Below are 24,624 nucleotides of genomic sequence, written 5' to 3'. Positions count from 1 at the left end.
AGGGTCCATTGTAATTTACTAACTTTCTTCAGTAAACCTTTCGAGGCAGTTGATCTCGATAAAGAATTCGATATTGTTTATTTGGATTTAAGTAAGGCTTTTGATAGAGTACCACACCAGAGACTATTAAAGTGGCAGCTCATGGAATTGAGGGGAAAAGTACTGTCATGGATCGAGTCATGAATCACCAATACGAAGCAGAGTGTGTGCATAAATGGGGTTAAGTCTGAGTGAGGATCTGTAACAAGTGGCGTTCCACTGGGATAAGTTTTAGGCCCGTTGTTGTTTATATATATCAATGACCTGGACTAGGAAATTACAAGTGATATGAGCCAATTCGCTGATGACACGAAGATAATCGATTCAAACGTAGATGTCACGAGGATTTAGACAAACTCAGTTTGTGGTCAGAAAAGTGGCAGATGCAGATAAGTGTAAAGTTCTAATGCTTGGGAATGTTCATAACCCTAGCACTTACCAGCTTAATAATTTGGAAAAAGACGCTTATGTACAGCTCAGGACATTTATTAAAGGAAACGTTTCGCCACGAGTGGCTTCTTCAGTCCTAATACAGAGAAAACTAAGGAAATGCGTATATATAGTGGCAGGAGTCAGGTAAAGTGACGCGTGGGTAGATGTGGTAGTAGTAGTAGTGGAACTAAGGAGGCGAGACGGAGGGCTAGAGAGGGACCTGCTGACATCATGTAACAGCAGTTCCCAGAATGGGTAATATCCTGTTGATTAGCAATTTTGAGATACTGTAACTACCGGATTTTTGCTTTATAGTGTTACTGACAGTGATTAGTGCAGCTTCAATGCATTTTCTCCGTCTTAAGTCGTCTTCTTTAATCACTAGTTTAGCTTCATTGAATTTCATGAGGTGTTCAACACAACTCTATCACACTAGCCTATGCAGACATTACACAACTTATCACTCATGCCAATATAGATACACTCACACACAAAACACAAAATGAGGTCGACAGGATAGCCATCTGGAAACAAAAATGGAGGATCAAAACCAATGCAGCTAAATCCAGCATTACATATTTTAACTACAGGAAACGTGCTCCTCCATTACCTGTCGAGCTCAGAACAGCTGACACCCGCACTTACATCCCCATCACACAATCTGTCACTGTCCTTGGCGTTATCTTGACTACCTTCTTCGTTTACACGGACACATTCACTCAAGGCATGCAATAGCTAGTAAGGCCCTTGCGGGCCTCTACAAGCTGAAACATGCCTCTCAACGCACCAAACTACATCTCTACAAATCCCTAATACGTCCTCTGATAACTTACTCTCCTCTAGCCCTCTCTCTTGCAGCAAAAACAAACTTACTTAAACTGCAGCGTGTCCAGAACAAGGCGCTGCGCTGGGTGCTTGATGTCAGATGGGAGGACTTCGCCACAAACGAGTCTCTCCATGCCCAATTAGATATCCCTGCGCTGAATTTGTACTGGAAGACGCTCAGTGACAGACAGATAGACAAACTTGAGACACGACATGACTACTGGACCTCTCTCCTTGACGAAGACATCCGCAGACCCACAAACCAACACAACCTTTTCTACTCCTTGCATGATCCTGCTCCTAACCCTATTTACAAATAACCTTGGATTCTCTGACAGGTACCTTCTCTGACAGGTAACATTCTCTGACCCACGTTCGCCTTAGCCTCAGGGTTAAGACATGGCTCAATTCTACACTCCTCTCTAGCGCTAATCTTCATCTGTCCCGTCCTCCCCGCTCACCCCACCGGAGTCCCAAAAGAAGAGCCTGAATTTCTCTTCTCAATATCTGTCCCACGATCGTCTTCGCTGCTGGGTTAAGCCCTGGCTCTATTTCTACGACTAAGAACACTCCTCTCCAGCACTATTTTTCGTCTGTCCCGTCTTCCCCGCTCATTCCATTTGGGATCTTACCTGAACTTTCGTTCGTTCGTTCGTACTTCTCGTTAGTGTGACTTTGTAAATGATCCAAGACAGACCGAAACGTCGTCGTAAGCTCCTCTCTTCTATGTGCGGGTTATTTGTGTATAGTTTGGATAAGTTTACAATAATTTAATAGTAAACAAACACAATAAAATATATTTTTTTCGTTAGGTTCAGAATAACTTTTGCGAAATTATTACTTATACAAATTTTCGCTTGCCTTATTCGGCAACAAGAGCGTTGCTATTTAAGCCAAAATCGCAAGTTTTACCTAAATATGTAAAACTAATTAATGAAAAGTTAAGAGAACGTCGAGCAAAACTGACGCAGTGTAATGTGAAGAAGAGTCGTCACGATTACTGATAGTAATTTTCTCTGAGGTTTAAAACGGTTCTCACAGGATGGGTTCACTTGATGCGTGGTCTCCGTGTCTCCTGGTCAAGGTTCACTTGGTGCGTCGTCTCCTGGTCAAGGTTCACTTGGTGCGTCGTCTCCTGCTCAAGGTTCACTTGATGCGTCGTCTCCGTGTCTGCAGGTCAAGGTGTCAACACATTTAAATACTACGCTGCCGAAAAACTAATTACAAACACAAACTGGTGCCAAAGTTTCGTTCTGTGTGGAACTTTCAGCAAGTCAGAGACGAAAATTTGTGCCGGAGCAAACGTCTTGTTATACACTGTTGTAGTAAATGAAGCACAACATCTGGATCCCTGGCAGCGATGTCTTGTTTAAGTTGTTCTTCTGTTCACCAGACCATTGTTTCCCCGTGTTCAGCAATCTATAGAGATGTGTGTAAACACATGAAAACACTCAAAGTTTTATTTCTTATTTTCACTGATATTTTTTTTTTATATGGAGACACGTTCAGGAGTATGACTGTCTCCGTCTTTTCTCTTCGTTCCTTCACCGTCATCAAGACTTAAATGGTTTGTATAAAGTACTGTTTTTTTCTTCCCCCGTCCTCTCGCTTAGATTAAAAGTAACTAGTGGAAAGTTTATGTGACAAGCTCACGTGACAAGCTCACGTGACAAGCTCACGTGACAAGATCACGTGACAAGATCACGTGACAAGATCACGTGACAGGATCACGTGACAGGATCACGTGACAGGATCACGTGACAGGATCACGTGACAGGATCACGTGACAGGATCACGTGACAGGATCACGTGACAGGACCACGTGACAGGACCACGTGACAAGCTCACATGACAAGATCACGTGACAGGATCATGTGACAGGATCACGTGACAAGATCACGTGACAAGATCACGTGACAAGATCACATGACAAGATCATGTGACAAAATGTGACAAGATTGTGACAATATTATGCGTCATTAAAGATGCCATTTGTTCACTAACACGAATATTTTAATCTCTAAATGGCTACTAAAATTATCTGCGTATATAAACTGATAAATGTACACCTCTCAGTGAATATACATTCTGAAATATGCATGCCAGTGTACATTCATCTCACTCCAGTGTACATGCATTGTTATTGTAAATAAGGGGAAAGCGCTAAACTCGCAAGGGTCTTTAAGTTCACCGGGAAATGGAAGGCAATCAAATTCGACCCAAGGAAGGTAAGGTTAGGCCCACTTCCTTGGATCAAGAACTCCTCACTAGCATCAAACACCAGCCTTGAGATGACAGCAGTGAGAAATGTAACTAGTATATTATAATTTTATGAATGTGAAGCAAGATGAGATGAAAATGAGAGAAATACACTCCGAAAATGACTAAAACACATCGAAAATGACTAATACACATAAAAAATAATATAATGTATTGTTTTGAAATCTCTTCTTATCTTGAATAGTCGTTAAGTAATTGCTGTGACCCAACTCAGCGACCACAGAGAATAATTTACACACGGACACAACTTACTACAATTCTGCCTCCACTACACTTCTTTATCTTACACACGGTGTCTCCCTACCACAAACACCACCACTGCTCTGTATTCTCACTCCGGCTACTTGTGTATCTCAACTCTTACACACAAGAATTTACAGTGTCTCCCTACTACCACCCACACACCCTCCAGTTCTGCGTCCGTTTAACTTGTTTATTTTCCGCTACACATGACTGTGCTACCTCTTACATGCAAAGACCAACAGAGCGCCAGAACCGCCTGCTACAAAGAGCTCTTTTGTGTGCAAATCTCCGACCGGATGAACAATGCTTTCTCTTAATGCAGAAATGACCTCTTGTACCAAACAAGAAAATGGAAGCGATGACCAAGAGGCACAAGAAGATCCGGCCCTACACTTGCCCTTGTCTGTCCCAGTCCCCTGGCGGAAAGTGGCCACGAGCAGACGGAGTCTAATTTGCTAATGACGTGACATGAAGGATTGTGCCAAAGATTACCGAGTGATTTGCGTGGACCAAGTGATTGGTGGCATTATATGGGGAGAGGGAGAGGGAGAGAGAGAGAGAGAGAGAGAGAGAGAGAGAGAGAGAGAGAGCGCAGCTGGCCTTGCTTCTTAACTACTCGGTGTAAGCGCGCTCTCTTGCTCTCTCGTGGGAGTTTATCTGTACACGCTCGGGAAGGGATTGTCTGTTACGGAGCAATCTGGATTTGCATGAGATTACCTTAGATCTGCATGTTTGGTGTTTGTGAGTACACTCGCGGAGCGTGTACGCATTTCCTGTCCACCTGTAGAGATACAACCGCAGCTCCTGGTCCCGCTCTTAGTGTAGACGGTACAGGTTTATCATTTAAACCTACAAGCGTTTAACGTTGATTTGCATGATTTTATTTTCTCAGATTTCCAAAACTACGGATTCTAATGAATAATAAAAAGTTATTTTATAATATTCTACAACTTCAATTCCATAGGTTTTGTATCTTGTGGCCCTTGGCCAGGTAGGCAAAGCTCTCGTTTTACACGCTGAGGGTCCGTGGCTCGATTCCCGGCAAGGGTGGAAACACTGAGCGTGTTTCGTTACACCTATTATCTATGTTCACCCATCAGTAAAATGGGTACCTGGATGTTAGTCGATTGGTGTGGGTCGCATCCTGGGACAAAACCGACCTAATTTGCCCGAACTGCTCTGCATAACAAGGGAATTTCTATATAGTAGTATGTGAATGATGTCAATGATGTCACCAAGGACTGTATACCTTGTACTTGTACTTATAGAAATAAATACTTTATCTTACGTTTTCCATTTATATTTTTTGGCTTTCCTCACAGCGTTTTAACTAGAGAATTATTTTCTGAAGACTATTTTCCCATCATTCATATGTCCTGACTCGAAAATTTTCTGCCATAAATTAATGCTAGAATCTTAATATAATTTTTAATCGTACTGATCTGCCTTTCTTCGACTTCGCTCTTTTAATTTTGACTGCTTGTGCAGTTTCAACACATCTAAAAATATCGGCAGTATGGTCTCTGGTTTTTTTTTTCCAAAAATATCGGCAGTATGGTCTCTGGGTTTTTTTCTCATTTTCCCAATTATATTTAATGCTATTTTTTTCGGCTTTTGAAGTTAAAGATATTTTATCATATACGACGTTTGATATACAAGAGTATGTATTAATGGCTATTATGATTTAAAACTGAATTTTCAGCATTTGTAAATGTGGAGTAATATAATATGTACCCGATGGAAATATGTAATATGTAAATTTATGTTTAATAATAATTTATTTTAATGAAATGCATGGTTTTGAAAAAAAAAATTCAATATTTTTTTTTTTTCTCTCTCTCTCTCTCTCTCTCTCTCTCTCTCTCTCTCTCTCTCTCTCAATTAAGAACATAAGAAACATAAGAACATAAGAAAAAAAGAACACTGCAACAGGCCTACTGACCCATGCGGAGCAGGTCCACGTGAATCCCCCCGGATTAGACCAATGACCCACACCCCGGATAAGGCCAATGATCCACCCAGTCTGGTCACCTCCACTCAAGGATGGAGCACGGCACCAGTCCCAGCAGCACAAGCTAGTCAGGTCCAACTCACACCCATCCACACCCACTCATGTATTTATTTAACCTATTTTTAAAAGTACACAACGTTTTAGCCTGAATAACTGTACTCATGAGTTTGTTCCACTCATCCACAACTCTATTACCAAACCAGTGCTTTCCTATATCCTTCCAGAATCTGATTTTTTCCAACTTGAAACCATTGCTGCGAGTGCTGTCTTGGCTGAAAATTTTCAGCACGCTATTTACATTCCCTTTATTTATTCCTGTTTTCCATTTATACACCTCGATCATATCCCCCTCAATTCTACGCCTTTTCAGAGAGTGCAGATTCAGGGCCCTTAGTCTACCCTCATAGGAAAGATTTCTGATACATGGGATCTTCTTTATCCTCATATGTACGTTTTCCAGAGCATTTATATCCATTCTGTAATACGGTGACCAGAACTGAGCAGCATAGTCTAAATGAGGCCTAACCAAGGATATATAGAATTGAAGAACAATCTGAGGACTTCTATCATTTATACTTCTAGATATGAAGCCAAGAATTCTGTTAGCTTCATTGTGAACACTAATGCACTGTTGTCTTGGTTTTAGATTACTACTAACCAGAACTCCTAAATCCTTTTCGCAATCAGTAGTATTAAGATCTACATTATTTAGTTTATATGTGGCATGGTTATTTAACTGTCCAACATTTAGAACTTTGCATTTGTCAATATTAAACTGCATCTGCCACATATCCGACCATTACATCAGTCTAATCAAATCATCCTGGAGTGCTCTAGTGTCCTCATTAGAATGAATTGGACGGCCTAATTTGGTGTCATCAGAAAATTTGCTTATGTCGCTATTTGTTCCCTCATCTATGTCGTTTATATAAATTGTGAACAACAACGCGCTCAACACTGACCCCTGAGGAACACCGCTTGTGACGTGCCCCCATTCTGATTTCTCCCCATTTATGCAAACTCTCTGCTGTCTATTTGTCAGCCATGCCTCTACCCAGGAAAAAATTTCTCCTATTCCGTGTGCCTTAAGTTTCCTCAATAGCCTCTGGTGTGGAACTCTATCGAAAGCCTTACTGAAGTCCATATACACAATATCATATTCATTACCATGATCTATCTCCTCAAACACCTTAGTGAAAAAAGTTAGTAAATTCGTAAGACAGGAACGCCCCTTTGTAAAACCGTGTTGAGATTCATTAATCAATCTGTGTCTGTCAAGATGGCTACGAATTGCTTCGGCAATTATTGATTCCATAAATTTTCCTACTGTGGAGGTAAGGCTTATTGGTCTATTGTTCGAAGCCAAGGACCTGTCACCTGCCTTGTAAATAGGTATTACATTTGCCATTTTACACTTATCACTACAAACTGGCATAGTGCCTGATATGTTAAAAAGATTAGCCAAAGGTATGCTAAGTTCCTCTTTACATTCCTTTAACACCCTTGCAAACAGTTCATCAGGACCTGGGGATTTGTTAGGTTTTAGTTTCTCTATTTGTCTGAGGACCATGTCACTAGTTACCTCAATCGTACATAGTTTATTATCCTGTTCTACATTATCTATTATTTCAGATATATCGCTAGTATTTTCCTGGGTGAAAACTGAGAGGGAGTAGGTATTGAGAATTTCACACACATCCTTATCACTGTCACTGACCTGACCAAAGTTGCGCCAATCTTGTCCCTAATCTTACTTCTGTATACCTGAAAGAACCCTTTTGGGTTAGTCTTTGAATCCCTTGCGACCTTAGCCACATAATCCCTTTTTGCTTTTCTTATTCCTTTCTTTATTTCTCTCTTTAATTGAATATATTGATTTCTTAACTGCCCATCCCCTCTTTTGATACGCCTATATATGCCTCTCTTTTGACCAATGAGATGTTTTAATCTATTGTTCAACCATTTGGGATCATTTTTGTTAGATCTAATTTCCCTGCTCGGAACAAAAGTTGCCTGGGCAGCTAGAACTATGCTCTGAAAAACGTCATATTGGCAACCAAGATCACCTACCTGACCCATAGTCAGGACATCCCAATTTAGCCCGCCCAGGTAATTTTTCAGTCCCATGAAGTCGGCCAAGCGAAAATCTGGGACAGAGATTTGATTGCAGTTATCTGGGTAATTCCATGATATATTGAAACGAAGTGATTTGTGATCATTTTTCCCAAGCTCATCATTAACCTCAAGATTATTAATTAGTGAATCTCTGTTGGCAAGAACCAAGTCAAGCAGATTGTTTCTAGTTGGTTCTGTCACAACCTGTTCTAAAAAGCAATCCTGAACCGTATCAAGAAAGTCACTAGACTCAAGATTTCCTGTCATACTGTTCCAATCAATTTGTCTAAAGTTAAAATCTCCCATTATCACAACATTTTCATATCCAGATGCCTTATGAATTTCGTCCCATAACAGCTTACTGCACTCCCTATCAAGGTTTGGAGGGCCTATAAATCACACCCAAAATTAATTTGTTACGACCCTCGAGAAACTGTAGCCAAACAGATTCTGTGTTCGATGTTTCTAATCTTAATTCATGTCTAAAACAACAATTTAAATTTTCTCCGACATACATCGCCACTCCACCACCCTTCCTGTTGACCCTATCAGTGTGGAATAGTTTATAACCCTGTATGTTGCATTCAGAAGGCATTTCTCGTTCAGGTTGAACCAGGTCTCTGTTATACCAATAATATCTATATTACCTGCACTTGCAAGTAATCTAAGCTCATCTATCTTATTTCTTAGACTCCTACTATTTGTATAGTAAACCTTAAGGGAGCTAGTCACTCGTTGCCCTCTACTATCTCTCTTTGTTGATCAATTGATTTGCCATTACCAGCAACATTATTTTGAATATTGTCTTTTAAACATATCCCTGAGGTATCCTTGTAATAACTGCTGTTTCTAACCCTAATGCTGCAGCCTGATTGTTTCCCACAAACACCCATACCTCTATAATCTATCAGTTTAAATTCCTAGACAAATCATCAATTACCCTCTCAATCGAATTGGCTAACGCAACCACTCCATCCCAAGAGAGATGAACCCCATCCCTTGCATACATATCACGTTTGTCGAAGAACAGGTCCCAGTTATCAATGAATGGGATTGCAAGTTCCTTGCAGTACCTGTCTAGCCAGCAATTTATACCAATTGCCCTAGACACCCATTCATTGCCCACTCCCTTTCTAGGCAAGATGCTACATATGACTGGGATCCCTCCCTTAGACCTAACTACTTCTATGGCTAACCTGTACTTATCCAGCAGCTCCGGTCTCCTGCCCTTCCTAATGTCATTACCCACAGCACTAAGACAGATAATGGGCTTGTTCCCATTACCTGCCATAATATTATCCAACCTGCTGACTATGTCACCAACACCAGCTCCAGGAAGGCACACTCTGTCTGACCTTTCTGTCACTGTTACAAAATGCACGGTCCATATATCTTACCTGAGAATCGCCTACTATTAAAATATTCTTACCCTGATTAGCAGGGGAATCAGTGGTACCTTCAACCTCACTACTCACTGAAGTACACTCGTCTTGGAGAACAGAGAATCGATTTCCTACCTTCACATCTTCTCTGTTAGCTCTCCTCGTCTTCCTTCTTCCTGAACTGTGAACCACTTTTCAATTAAAGCGGCTGCCACTATCACTGACCATTTCCTCCTTACCAGCTAAATCCTTCTCACACTCGCTCCCAAACTCATCTATGCGAAGCTTCAGCCTCCTATTTTCCTCCTGAAGAAGTAGAATCTCCTTCTTCAACACTTGAACCTGAGATTCTAAAACACTACAACAAGCCATGGTGCTTGGTAACAGCCCACGCTAACTCTCAAGAGCTTAGGCAGGTATGACCGCAGGTGACCACTGACCTCAGCGTGTATGTATATATATATATATATATATATATATATATATATATATATATATATATATATATATATATATATATATATATATATATATATATATATATATATATATATATATATATGCAAAACAACCACTCTGAAAGAATAGAGAAATTCCAAGCGCTTTCGTGACTACTCACATTATCAAGGAACTATGAAAGTAAAGCATCCAAGGAAGCTATATAAGGGGTCTGGCCAGCACCTCACTATCAGATCCCACAACGGTTAAACACCTGACGCGCGCCGACCCAACTTGGATAGGTCCTTTGCACAACTCACCCCACAAACTATTCTACCCAAGAAAATTTAAAAATTATTTGTCCAGTGTATTATTAAATTCTTCCCAAATTCTATTAATTATAAATGGATCTAATTTATATAAATTTGATCCATTTATAATTAATAGAATTTGGGAAGAATTTAATAATACACTGGACAAATAATTTTATATAAATTAGATCCATTTATAATTAATAGAATTTGGGAAGAATTTAATAATACACTGGACAAATAATTTTATATAAATTAGGTCCATTTATAATTAATAGAATTTGGGAAGAATTTAATAATACACTGGACAAATAATTTTTAAATTTTCTTGGGTAGAATAGTTTGTGGGGTGAGTTGTGCAAAGGACCTATCCAAGTTGGGTCGGCGCGCGTCAGGTGTTTAACCGTTGTGGGATCTGATAGTGAGGTGCTGGCCAGACCCCTTATATAGCTTCCTTGGATGCTTTACATTCATAGTTCCTTGATAATGTGAGTAGTCACGAAAGCGCTTGGAATTTCTCTATTCTTTCAGAGTGGTTGTTTTGCATATTCTGAAATCACCTGTTTACTGTGATCTTATTGCACATATATATATATATATATATATATATATATATATATATATATATATATATATATATATATATATATATTTCTTTACCTTTTTTTTTGTTTTTGAACCTATGGGGAAGGGAAGATTGCTGTGATTCCCCGGATCAAGAACCCTTTTACATCATTAAGGCATTTCCTCTAAGATTTTTCTACACGTAGCCACAAGTTAACCAAACTTGGAAAATCTGGCTCATCCTTTTGTTGCAGAATCAGTGTTGCAGTTACCTGCAACACTGTTCGCCTCGGTCAGATGACCTAAGCTCCAGCGGCAGGTCGTCATATGACTAAGACCAGCATCAGGAAACACTTGTCCTGTTTTCTATTGCGGGTCCGAAACAAAGAATTCTCCCAAAAAATGACTATTTTATACAAATATGTAATTTGTATCATCAGTTCAACATTAAGTTTGGATAACGAACAATCTACGAATAACATAATCTATTATATATAATTTCAGGAAGTCTATTATTGCTCTCTGATGTCCTTCAGAAATTGGAACATCTCAAAGAAAGTGCCCATTGGTTAGACTTCTTTTTTGTGGGGGGGGGGTACTACTCGTATCACGCAATTTGTTGGCACCAGCTGGGTCAAACTTGTTGGCACCAGCTGGGTCAAACTTGTTGCTCCGTTACTAATGTACCGGTGATGAAATGTCAGGAGTCGTTCAGTACATTGTAAACAAACACAGACTAACTTCACTTGTTTATGCTCCTTCCTTCTCCTTTCTTTCTATTTCTTTTTCTCTTTCTCTTTCCTTTTAAGGAGAGAAAGAAAGAGAGAGAGAGAGAGAGAGAGAGAGAGAGAGAGAGAGAGAGAGAGAGAGAGAGAGAGAGAGAGAGAGAGAGAGAGAGAGAGAGAGAGAGAGAGAGGTAAATCCTTCAGAGGGGTAAGCCAGGTCAGATAAAACTCGCTAATACCTACTTACATCTAAGCCCCCAAGTCTTATGCTTAAGAAAAACAAGCTTAGTGTGTATGCACAAACTTGGAGTTTTGACTTCAGAACCGCAACTAAAACAAGAATAGAAACAACAGATGAACACTTGTTAGATTTCAAAACAGCACATTTTCATACAGGTTGAAGTTTTCATTATAAACTTCAACCATTTGGTTAACCAGTAATTGTGATATATTTATTACGGACTCTGGTTGTCGCAGTTTCTGCTATATGATTTATGAATCATGAACTGTTAAACACAGCGACATCTGCTAAAAGGGAAAATAATTTGCAATGTATTTAGGCCAGGAAATGGATTCCTGGATTTGCAGTCAGGCAGTCAAGTCGCTCAGGTTTCTCCACCACGGTAAGTTGTACCAGTGTTGGGAGTACTAACCCCGGCAAGTTGTACCAGTGTTGCGAGTACTAACCCCGGCAAGTTGTACCAGTGTTGCGAGTACTAACCCCGGCAAGTTGTGTCAGTGTTGGAAATACTAATCCCGGCAACTTGTATCAGTGTTGGCAGCAATAACCCCAGCAACTTGTATCAATGTTGGAAGACCTTGAACAGGCAATAAATGACAAGCCCATGCACTCTGCCCCAGGCCCAGTCTCATGGAACTCCGTGTTCATCAAGAACTGCAAGAAGCCCCTGTCGCGTGCCATCAGAATTGTATGGACACAGGGGTAATCCCACACTCACTAAAAACAACAGACATAGCCCCACTCTACAAAGGTGGTAGTAAAGCAATGGCAAAGAACCACAGACAGATAGGACTCACGAAATCGTAATGACACGATTGCAAACAAACCATACCACGGGCAGGATTTGAACCCACGGGTTCAAATCCCGCCCGTGGTATGCTTTTTTTTTACAGACAGCACTAACATCCCATATCATAAAGATCTTTGAAAGGGTTCTAAGAAACAAGATCGCCAACTACCTAGATACCCATCAGTTACACAACCCAGGGCAACATGGGTTTAGAGCAGGTCGCTCACGCCTGTCCCAGCTACTGGATCACTAGGACAAGGTCCTGGATGCTGTAGAGGATAAACAAAATACAGATGTAGTATACACAGACTTTGCAAAAGCTTTCGACATGTGTGACCATGGTATAATAGCGCACAAAATGCGTGATCAAGGAATACATAACAGGAAAAGATGGTAGATGGATCCATAACTTCCTGACAAATAGAATATAAAGAGTAATAGTAAACAGAGTAAAGTCCCAGGCAGCTACGGTGAAAAGCTCTGTTCCACAAGGCACAGTACTCACTCCCATTCTATTCCTCATCCTCATATCTGACAGAGGTGTAAGCCATAGTTCCGTGTCTTCCTTTTCGGATGACACCCGGATTACCATGACAGCGTCCTCCATCGAAGACACCGTAAGGCTCCAAGCGGACATAAACCAAATCTTCAAATGGGCCTCTCAAAACAATATGAAGTTCAGTGAAGAGAAATTTCAACTACTCAGGTATGGAAAACTTGAGGAAATTAAAACTGTCAGGGTATACGACAAATTCGAACCATATAATAGAGTGAAAAAGTAATGTGAAGGACCTGGGAGTGATAATGTCAGAGGATCTTGCCTTCAAAGACCACAACACTATATCTACCGTATCTGCTAGGAAAATGATAGGATGGATATTGAGAGCCTTCAAAACTAGGGATGCCAAGCCTATGATAATTCTCTTAAAAACACTTGTTCTCTCTAGGCTGGAATACTGCTGTACACTAACTGCCCCCTTCAAGGCAAGCGAAATTGCTGACCTGGAGAGTGTACAAAGAACTTTCACGGCACACACAAGTACGGTATGGTACCTAAATTACTATGAACGGTTGAAGGCCCTTGATCTGTATTCCCTGGAGCGCAGGCGAGATACTTGATTCTATACACTTGGAAAATCCTAGAGGAATTAGTACCAAACTTGCACACGAAAATCACTCCCTATGAAAGCAAAAGACTAGACAGGAGATGCAACATTCCTCCAATGAAAAGCAGGGGCGCCACGAGTACACTGAGAGACAAGACAATAAGTGCACGGGTCCCAAGACTGTTCAACTGCCTCCCAGCATACATAAGGGGGATTTCCAATAGACCCCTGGCTGTCTTCAAGAAGTCACTGGACAGTCACCTAAAGGGAGGCAGTAAAAAATCATTGTCTTTATTTCTTTTTCAATTTTAATGAAATTTCTACAGTGATTTAAGCAGCAATTGAAGCCTACACTCTGTGTCTGTAGTGAATTTTTGCCTTAAAAGAGAAAAAAAAATAGTTCCATATTCTATAGGGCATAAAACTCTCCCTTTTCTACAGAATTGGTAACATGTACATTGCTCTAGTTGACATCAGATGAAAGGTAAGGGTTACGTAATCTTGATACTAACCCAGTATGAGCGAAAATGTCAATAGATTGCATAATAAAAAAAGTTGAAATTCATTGTTTGTTTTAAAGGATTTTTTGGGGGGAGAAAAATCAATAAAAACAAAGCGGTAAAAAATATCGCAAATCCCCTTTATATGCTAGCACAACCATCATTGCTCAATAACGTGTGAAGAAATCATGGCACTTTTATTAATACTTTTCGCCAAAAATGGAAAATAATGTGAAGAACTTATTCCTGAGTTATTCATATATTTTCCATCAAACTCTATGGTCACGGCACGCCACGTTTCAGTATGTCGCACACCTCAACACATGTTGAAAGTCCACAGGTGACTGAGCTGTTATCGCTCCCTGAATCTGAATGGAGTCCTCAGAGAAGTTGCAATGTTTAGAATGAATCAATCATAAAAATCGTAATTTTTGGAGGAAAAAAAAAAAACACGAATTGCCGTCATGTCTTTTTGATGACAGCAAGAGCAAAAAAAAAAAAAATGCGTTTTTGGAAAAACATGCTTAGAAATATGATAGAAACAAGCTAATTACATCAAGATGTTGCCATAATTATGCACTATTTTTCGGTAAGAAGACTTTTTTCCATAATTTTTCAATTTTCCTTTTTTATCACTCCTAAAAAATTAATCTCTCCCTGAAGTCAGCACCTGACCAACCGGGCTGTGGTTCGTACGGCAGTTTGCATGTGACCAGCAATGACAGCCTGGTTGATCAGACCCTGATCCGCCACGAGGCCTGGTCTAAGACCTGGCCAATGGGGCGTTGAACCCCGAAACCCACCCCAGGTAAACTAACCCTGGCAACTTGTATCAGTGTTGGAAGTACTAACCCCAGCAACTTGTATCAGTGTTGGAAGTACTAACCCCAGTAACTTGTATCAGTGTTGGAAGTACTAACCCCAGCAACTTGTATCAGTGTTGGAAGTACTAACCCCCACAGTTATGGTGATCAAACTACAGGCTTTATTTAATACACATAACACAGACACATGACCATCACAGTGACTTACAATGATCGTGAGTTTTTCAAGAAAATCATGTTTATTCTCAGCTCCAGAACACTGATTATTTTACACATAATCAAATTACCCTTGTTGACAAAACTATATTGCCCTGCGTGACAAAACGAAGCCACCTTGGGTGACAAAACTAAACCACCTTGGGTGACAAAATGAAACCACCCTGGGTGACAAAACTATGGCATCCTGGGTGGCAAAACTAAGCTATCCTTGGTGACAAAACCAAGCCACCCTGGGTGACAAAACTAAGCCACCCTGGGTGACAAAGCTAAGCTACCCTGGGTGACAAAGCTAAGCTACCCTGGGTGACAAAGCTAAGCTACCCTGGGTGACAAAACTAAGCCACCCTGGGTGACAAAGCTAAGCCACCCTGGGTGACAAAGCTAAGCCACCCTGGGTGACAAAGCTAAGCTACCCTGGGTGATAAAACTAAGCCAACCTGGGTGACAAAACTAAGCCCCCCTGGGTGACAAAACTAAGCCAACCTGGCTGACAAAACTAAGCCACCCTGGCTGACAAAACTAAGTCACCCCGGGTAGGAAAGAAGGGTGGGAATACAGGAGTTTCAAGAGTGAGAGGAGCGTGGGTGAGGGGTGAAGGGAAAGGTAAGAGTATATATGTACACACTGAACGTTTCGTGTTTCAATACTGATCCTTGTGGGACCCCATACCTCACGTCTGTCCATCTTGATAAATCCTCCATAAATATCTCACTGTATCCTAACCCTTGGATTGCATTTGTTTACGAACCTCTAGAAAAGAGTAGATAATCAATGCTTCAAACGGTTTCTAACAATTTTCAGTTTGACAATATCATTATTAGCATGCAACCATCGTGAACAACTTATTTTATGACATAAATCTCCACAGAAAGAACAAAAGTATTCACAGTCAATTATTCACAATATCTAATCACTTTCCATTATTTGTTCAGGTCAACGACAATAAATCACTTTAGAATTCGAGAAATGGGAAAACATCCCCACCATTTACACTGGAAGATATGCTGACTTCTTAGCTTGGCATTCATCTCTTCCTTAAGAGATCCTCGGTAAACTCGGTAAACTTTGAGTGTGTTTGACAGTGTAGGTCACTCACCATTTTAAGCTTCCACGTGATTACAATAAAAATTTATTGCCCTATTCTAAACACTGTAGTGGGTTGATATATCGCAAGAGAGAACTTGCCTTCCTTGGTCTCATGCTGGCTATCGTATGACCTAGTAGTAGTAATAGTAGTAGTAATAGTCATAGTTTTAATAGTAATATTAGTAATTGTATTATTAGTAATAGTAATATTAGTAATAGTAGCAGTAATATTAGTAATAGTAGTAGTTGGTAGTGGTATTAATAATAGGTCGTGGTAGTAGATAGTAATAGTAGTAGTAATTTAGAGGGTAATTTGACTTTACTAACGACAGGTTTCTGCTTGGTGTTAAATAAAGTCATCTCAGTCCCTTGACTCGTCTATGTGTCTCACCCTCTGCTCGATTTCCAGCCAGACGACCCTTCAAGGGGAACGTCAAGCCTTTGTGCTCATGAAGGGAGGTTAATCAAAGGAATTAGAGTTTTTTTCTTATTCTGCATAAAACCAGATTGCCTCCCATTGCCCAGACACTGTATGACCCCCACGGGTTTAGCGGCTTCCTCTTTCCCAGAGTGCAGTAATCCGGGTAACAGAGGGGTCTCGTTACGTGTGTATCGTTCCTTCCGGCAAAGGATGCAGTAATATATTCAAGAGGAGCGCTAAGCCCGTAGGTCATCAGACTTCATCCAAGAAATTGAAAAGTGGCTGAAATTCCTTGGATAAGGGAGCACTACAGAGGCGTGAAGAGATCCCCACCCCCCCATTCCATACAATGAAGTGAAAGGGGCCATTGCAGTCAGAATAAATCGTTAGAAGCTGCCCGTCTCTATATCTTTTATAGCCGTGACTGTCCTGGTTCGTTCAAGTTTAGAAATGTTGTCAGTTCCCACCACCACCAGCTGGTAACCCATTCCCATTCCTCCTCCTTCTCCGTGGAATCCCATTCCCACTGCTGCTGATGCCACCTACCTTCCCTACGGATTAAACGTGTCAGAGGGAAACGGACGAGGGAAAAAAAAGATTTGCAAACTGTTTTATCAAGCTGTGGCAGGAATTGATAGTGCTGTTGGAATTTCATATTTCTGTATACCAGTCCCTCACACTCTTTTTAATTCTCTCCTCTCTAATTCTCTCCCTCTCTTTAATTCTCTAATTCTTTCCCTCTCTTTAATCCTCTCTCTATCTTTAATTCTCGTTAGATCGTTTTCTCTATTTTTTCACTCATTCTTTTCTCATCTTTTTTTTTTCTTTCCAAGTCTCTCATTTCCACTTTCCATTTCTTTTGTTTTCATTTTCTCTCCCCCTCTCTCTCGCCCTGATTCTCACGCTCGTTCTCTATATCTCTCATTCTGTCTCTCTTGCTCCCTCACACTCCTTCCTTCCCTCCCCTCTCTTCTATTGCTGCTGCTGCTGTGTTCTCCATCTCCGGATATTGTGTCAAGTTATACACTTCCAATATCTCCCATTTTTTTCTTACTCCACAGCATCCAGGTTCAGTGTCAGTCTCTGTAGCGGCCACTTCGAGTCTTGAACTGACTGATGCGGGAGAACACTGATGTTGTTGAAGACACTTGTGCAACATTTCGGAATCTTTATTAAGGAAACGTTTCGCCAGCCAGTGGCTTCTTCAGTCCAATACAGAGAAGAGCGGTGGAAAAAGAGCAGTTTGAGGTAATCAGTCCCTTAGCATGGAATCGATATGTTCAGTCCATCAGTCTTGAAGTACTTGGTGCTTCAAAACTAATGGACTGAGCATATCGATTCCATGCTGAGGGACTGATTACCTTAAACTCCTCTTTTCTATACCGCTCTTCTTTGTATTGGACTGAAGCCGCTGGCTGGCGAAACGTTTCCTTAATAAAGATTTCAAAATGTTGCACAATTGTTTCATTCTTCAGCTTGTTCGTTTTCTAAACCATTCAACGCGGAGGACATTAATGGTGGTGTTGCCGCCTCGCGGCTTAATAATGGTTTAAGAAATGCCGAAATGTCGCCGGAAGTTACTTCTGCAAAGTGGGATTATTTTCGAATTGTTTCTCTGGGGTAGAATAGTCACAAAATCGTGGCTGGATAATTCGCCTACATCCCGCAATAACGACGTTTCGGTCCGTCCTGGACCGAATTGTTCCTTTGGTATTCCTTGTTCTTCACAGTGTGAAGCCTCCCGTGAGGCTTTAACCTGTGGACTCTTGAAGCTCGTGCTTTGAAGCCAGAGAACAAAACCGACGACAATCGGCAAAATAACAAACCAGAATAAAAGGCTTCCCGCGAGAAAATTGGTCTAGTAGATGAACTGTAGCCCATAGCAGAGTGCTGAGTACACATACATACACACACACACACACACACACCAGTGAAGAGGCGGGGGGGGGGGCGGGGCTATGAATCGACCCTACAACCACAATCAGGGGAGTACAGTTAGGCGAGTACACACAGGGGATGTTACATACGAAAGGCCCCTTGACGCTAGCGATCACACGGTCATGAGTTGCGAATCACTTGTGGAATTAACACCAGAGAGTGAAGCAGCATGGGAAGGAGGCGAGATGTCAGACTTCGCAAGAGAGGACTACATAGGCATAAGGCACTTCCTGTCTTTCCCTCTACCTCTCTTAATTGTAAAGAGAACTAGAGAGAAAGACAGTGAATGAGATGGAGCATGTGGCCAAAAAGTACAGGGGAAGTTAGGAGCAACAACGGGAAGACCAGAGTGAGCTCATGATTTTCCCAGAGGTGAAGAGAGGCCAAACCTAAATGTGTTAGAGAATGGAAAAAGTATAGAAGACAAAGAACTCAGAAAAAACAAGGAGCTGAAACGAAGAATCAAACGAGTATGTTTGGATAAGAAGGAAGGTTTAACGGCAAATTGAGAATGATATAGGGTGGAAAACCAAATTCTACCCGAAGTTGTTATATAGACATGCCAGGAGGAAGACAACAATCAAGGACCAGGTAATCAGGCTGAAGAAGGAGGGGAACTCACAATAGGAATAACCACATCTCCGGCAACTGCCAGAGGTGTGGAAGATAGCAAATGTAGTCACAATTTTAAAAAAGGAGACAGACAAGCAGAGTCAATGTCACTGACATGAATGGTATGCAAAGTTATGGAGTAGATTATCAGAGTACCTAAAAAGAAGCGGGTTCGTGTATGACAACCATCACGCTTCAAGGACAGAAAATCCTATATCAAAAACCTACTGGAGTTCTAGGACAAGGTAAAAGAAGACAGGAGAGAGATGGATAGATTGCATTTTCTTGGACTGTAAGAAGGCTTTTGACACAGTCAAAAGAGACTGATACAAACGTTAGAGGAGCAGGCAGGAATGACAGGAAAAGCAACTTAATCGAACAAGGCATACCTGACAGGAAGGAAACAACGAATGAGGGTTCTTGACGAGGTGTGAATGTGACGAGTGGGGTTTCATAAGGATCAGTCCTGGGGCAAGTGCTGTTTCCTGTATATGTGAATGACATGACAAAAGGCATAGAGTCGGAGGTATCCCTGTTCGCAGAAGACGTAAAACTAATGAGGAAAATACAAGCTGATGAGGACCAGGGAAGGCTACAAATCGATCTAGACAGGCTTGTTCAGAAAAATGGCTCCTGGAGTTTAACCCCAATTAAGTGAGACGTTATGAAGCTTGTGGAAGGGCAAAAATAGATAGAAGACGGAGTACAGGCTCGAGGAATTTTTAAATTCTGCAAACCTCACTCTGTGAGTATCATACTGAGTATATTCCCTGAACCGCACATCAGCCAAATAACTGCTGCAACATATTCGCGTCCGGCAATTTTAAGAATAACTTTTCGATATCTAAGGAGTCATTCGAGACACTGTACACCATGTACGTCAGACCCACATTAAAGTATGCAGTACCAGTATTAAACCCACACCTGGTCAGGCATATCAAGAAATTGGAGAAATTGCAGAGGTTTGCATGAAAACTAGTCCTGGTTATACCACAGCAAAATTCTATGTTTTCCTTCAGAGTACTTTAGCTAACTTATCAACTTATTCATGGAAGAGTTATTCAATATGCGATGGAATCCACAAAGTGTGTGTATTAATTCCCCTTTCTCTGATTTTTGAGTATTTACACCTGGCATATCCAATGAGCATTTTGCTTGAGTCATATGATTCAAGTGCCCTCACTGATGACAGAATAATCCAAGAGTCAAGCTCAGTGCCATAAGGTAACTATTGTGTCATTAGGATAATAAATAATTTAGTGTGTAGTGTGGACGCTCAGTTAATTCTCATGCCTAACTCAACATAGGGAAGTGACAACACCAGCAGATGCACCCCTGCCAGTACACTCCTGCTTAAATCTATTACTGTATATAATTTGTGATATAGTGATGAGCTTCTGGGGAGCAAGACGTTAAATACAGGTTCTGTTGATGAGTGCAATGCTCTTGTTTACAGATACAGTTCGTGCAGGTTATAAAACTACATATAATTGCATGTTTTCATAGCTCACTTAGTGTATCTGTGTTTATTTACTTCTGGACATTTAGTAAAATTCGTAGTAACAGTGCCTGGTTAATTTCTTAACATTCTAATACCAAATACAATGTTAACCCCATTAATCTAATCACTGATTCTAAGTCGCCAAACTCCTATAGAGAAAGGTAAATGATAATTAATAAAATATTACTAAAAGGAGGATAGATACGTGGCACTATGCGAGTATCTGTGATGAATAGGTGGCACTGCCTCGGTACGTAAGTAATAAAAGTAGCACTGTCAGTGAAGAGGAGAGATAACGAGAGGCACTCTATAGGTAGAGGAGAGATACGGGGCACTGTATCGGTAGAGAGGAAAGGTAATGAGAGAGGCACGTCATTGGTAGAGAGATAGAAGTAATAAGAGGGAGACATTAATACAATAGAACTCCTGATTGCTGCGCTGAGTGATGGGTAGTCTGCCTTAGCGCGTGACGATGAGGTTGTTATTGTTGATGAGCTGTATAATCTTCCTCTGTCTGGATCTGTTGGAGGAGGGAGGGTAGTGGAGAGGAGGAAGTGGAGAAACGAGGATGAAGAGTAGTGAAGAGGAGAGAAGGTAGTGAAAAAAGATGTAGGAGAATAGTTATGAGAAGAGAACTCTTCCCTCTCGTAGAATGTCAAGCGTCTCCAGTAATGACAAGTCTGCACTATCAGACATAACTATTATTTCAGTTAAATCATTTTTAAGCTATATTAAGACCAATATCTGAAAAAATCGACCGTGATTACAACCTGTTTACAGTGTATCTATGAACTTTAATGAATATGAGAGGCGTACAATGTTCTCTGTAATATGTGTCATCTCAGCGAGCAATGACACTGGAGCAGGGAAGTGTTCCTGGGTCTGCATGATGGACAGGTGAGACAGTAAACGATAGCAAGAAACAAAAAAAGTATCCTTCCAGTGAAATTACCAGATATAGATGTAAGAGTTGGGAAGTGAAGACAGATGGCGCGCAGAGGCAGAATAACACAGGTTGGTCAAAATAACACACGCAATAAAAATTAGCTGAAAAGAAACACTCGTGCAAAACAATTCAGGTGAGCCAAAAGTACAAATTCAAAATAACAGATGAGAAACATATGCAGATCACCACAGACAAAACAGTGACATGACAGTGCTTGGACTGGTGGTAGTGTTGGTTCTGGTGCTGATAAATTAGACACATGTGCAACTCTTGGATATCTTTACTGAGGAAACGTTTCGCCAAACATTGGCTTCATCAGTCCATACAAAGGAGAAACGTGAAAAACAGGAGGAGAATGAGGTAATCAGTCCCTCAACCTCAAGACTGATGGACTGATAACATCGATTCAAGGTTGAGGAACTGATTTTTACCTCATTTCCCTCCTGTTCTTCACGTTTCTCCTTTGAATGGACTGATGAAGCCACTGTGTGGCGAAACGTTTCCTCAATAAAGATACCCAAGAGTTGCACAAGTGTCTAATTTATCAACGTGTCAGTTCTCTGCACCATTCATCTGGTTCTGGTGCTATTTCTGAGCCTCGCGTTGGTGCCCTTACAGATCTAGAAACTACGTTAGTTGGAAACTCCACCCCTACCAATCACACCCAAAGGAAAGAAGAATGGAACTGGAGTGTCTGTAAATACAGAATGCCGTGAAAGCGAAGAGGACGTACAGATCTGACGACACAAAAGAAAATGCCATGATCTTCTGACGACAGACACGTGTAGTTCTACCTCCTGCAATTTTTTTTACCCAAATATGTATTGTATATTGGTGTGTGAAGAACATTTCTATAACACATTGATTTGCATATCAGCGAAGACGAAGAATCAAAGAACTTGTGTAATATACCAGATCATGTGAAGCAGATGGGAAGATACTCTGACTCGGTTAATAAAAAACAATGAACTCAAACTGGATGAATCAAAGTGAAGAGAGAGGGAGAGGGAGATAAAAGCAATTAGGAAACTGTAAGCAATCAAAACACTTATTTTCATACTCAAAATCCAAAGCATAAAGAACATACAGTGTTGGGACCCGGCTGAAACGATATGGGAAAATTTGATGAAAGCAAAGAAATAAGTGAAATGCTGAAGTCTGAATCTGCCTCCATGTTCAGTGAACTAGCATTCAGACTCAAGGATGACACTCCTAATGAACTGTTCATGAAAGACTCAAAACATTGTCACCATGTTCAAAATTTCCGACATTATTCTAATCCTTCTTGACTTCAATCTGATGGACTGAACATATCGACTCCAGGCGGCCGAGGGAATGATTACCTTATGCTTCTCTGACTATTATTCTCTGTAATGGACTGGCGAAACGTTTCCTCAATAAAAATTCTCAAAAGTTGCACAGGTGTCTTATTCACTGTGACACAGACTTGGATGCACTGGAAGAGTGTAAATATAGTTTACATAAACTTTAGAAAAATTTATAACCATTCAGATTATGATGAAATAACCTACAAAATGAGTGCAAAAAGAATAACTGGAAAAGTGAGCAGGAGTTTTAAACTTTCTTATAAATAAAACACAAAAATCAACAGTAAACAGTTAACTCAGAGGCAACCACAGTGTAAAGCTTTGTTCCAAGGCACTGGACTCTCCCATTCCTTTCCTCAGCTTCATATACAACAGACAGGAACATTAATAATAACATCTAATCATACTCTGCAGATAATACGAGAATTTGGACGGTTGAAGCGTCCACTGAGAACACAGCAAATCTCGAAGATATAAACCAAGTCTTCCAGTTGGACACAGAAAACAATATGACGTTGAATGAAGAAAACTTTCCGTTATTCCATTTTGGATAAGCTGAGAAAGTAAAAACTAGAGCGGATAATAAAACTAATTAACTATTCAATAGAGTGACTAACGTGAAGGAATGAAAAGTTATGTCAGTGGATTGCACTTTCAAGGATCATAACAGTGACATTATCACAACGTCGAGTAAAAGGATATTAAGGATAACGGGAACCTTCAAAACGAGATCATACCAAGCCAATGATGGTCCTCGATAAGTCACTTATTTAGTCAAGGCTGTATACTAACAGCCCCTCTTAATTAAGGCAGGCAAAATTGCAGACTTAGAGAATACATTGAAAATCTTCACTCCACGTATAAATTCAGACAAGCATCTAATTTATTGGGTGTTTTTAAGTCCCTCGACCTGTACTCCCTGGAAGGCAGGCGAGAAGGATTCATAAATCAGACCACAAGAAACCAAGAGGCTCGGCAAGCAGTGCAAAATACACCTAATGAAAAACAGTGATGCAATGAATACACTAAGAGATAAACTGAGTGGATGGAACCCAAGACCCTTCATCTCCCTTCCTTCATATTTATGAAAGATTATCAACAGGCCCCTGGTGTCTTCAAGAAGGAGCTTTATGAGTTCCTCAGATCACTTCTGATGAGCCGGGCTGTGGTTCGTACGTTCAACAGTGTGCTGTCAGTAGTAACAGCCTGGTTGATTAGGCCTTGATCCACCAGTAAGCCTAGTCTAGGACATGGCCGCGGGGACGCTGACTACCGGAAACAACCTTCATGTATCCTTCATGGAGGGTGGTAGAGAAGGGGGGAGGATAGTGGAGGAGAGAAGATGGAGAGGCAGGAAGGTGGTGGAGAGGAAGGTTATGGAGGGGAAGGATGGTGGTGGAGAGGAAGGTTATGGAGGGGAAGGATGGTGGTGGAGAGGAAGGTTATGGAGGGGAAGGATGGTGGTGGAGAGGAAGGTTATGGAGAGGAAGGATGGTGGTGGAGAGTAAAGTTATGGAGAGGAAGGAAGGTGGAGTGAAATTGGGAAATTTTGTCTACAACTATGAAATAAGAGGGGTGACTTCCACCAGGTAGGTGGGGAAGAGATACAAACAAGTTCATATCAGGTCACAAGTACCAGCATCCCTCTCAACTGTTTACTGATAAAATTCTTAGTAAAATTTCTCATGTAAATTACATACTATGTGGAAAAAGACACTTGTGTACAGTTCAGGACATTTATTAGAGG

Source organism: Cherax quadricarinatus, chromosome 4, assembly GCF_038502225.1.
Source record: "Cherax quadricarinatus isolate ZL_2023a chromosome 4, ASM3850222v1, whole genome shotgun sequence".
Classification (NCBI taxonomy): Eukaryota; Metazoa; Arthropoda; class Malacostraca; order Decapoda; family Parastacidae; genus Cherax; species Cherax quadricarinatus.
Note: the sequence above shows the minus strand (reverse complement) of the source record.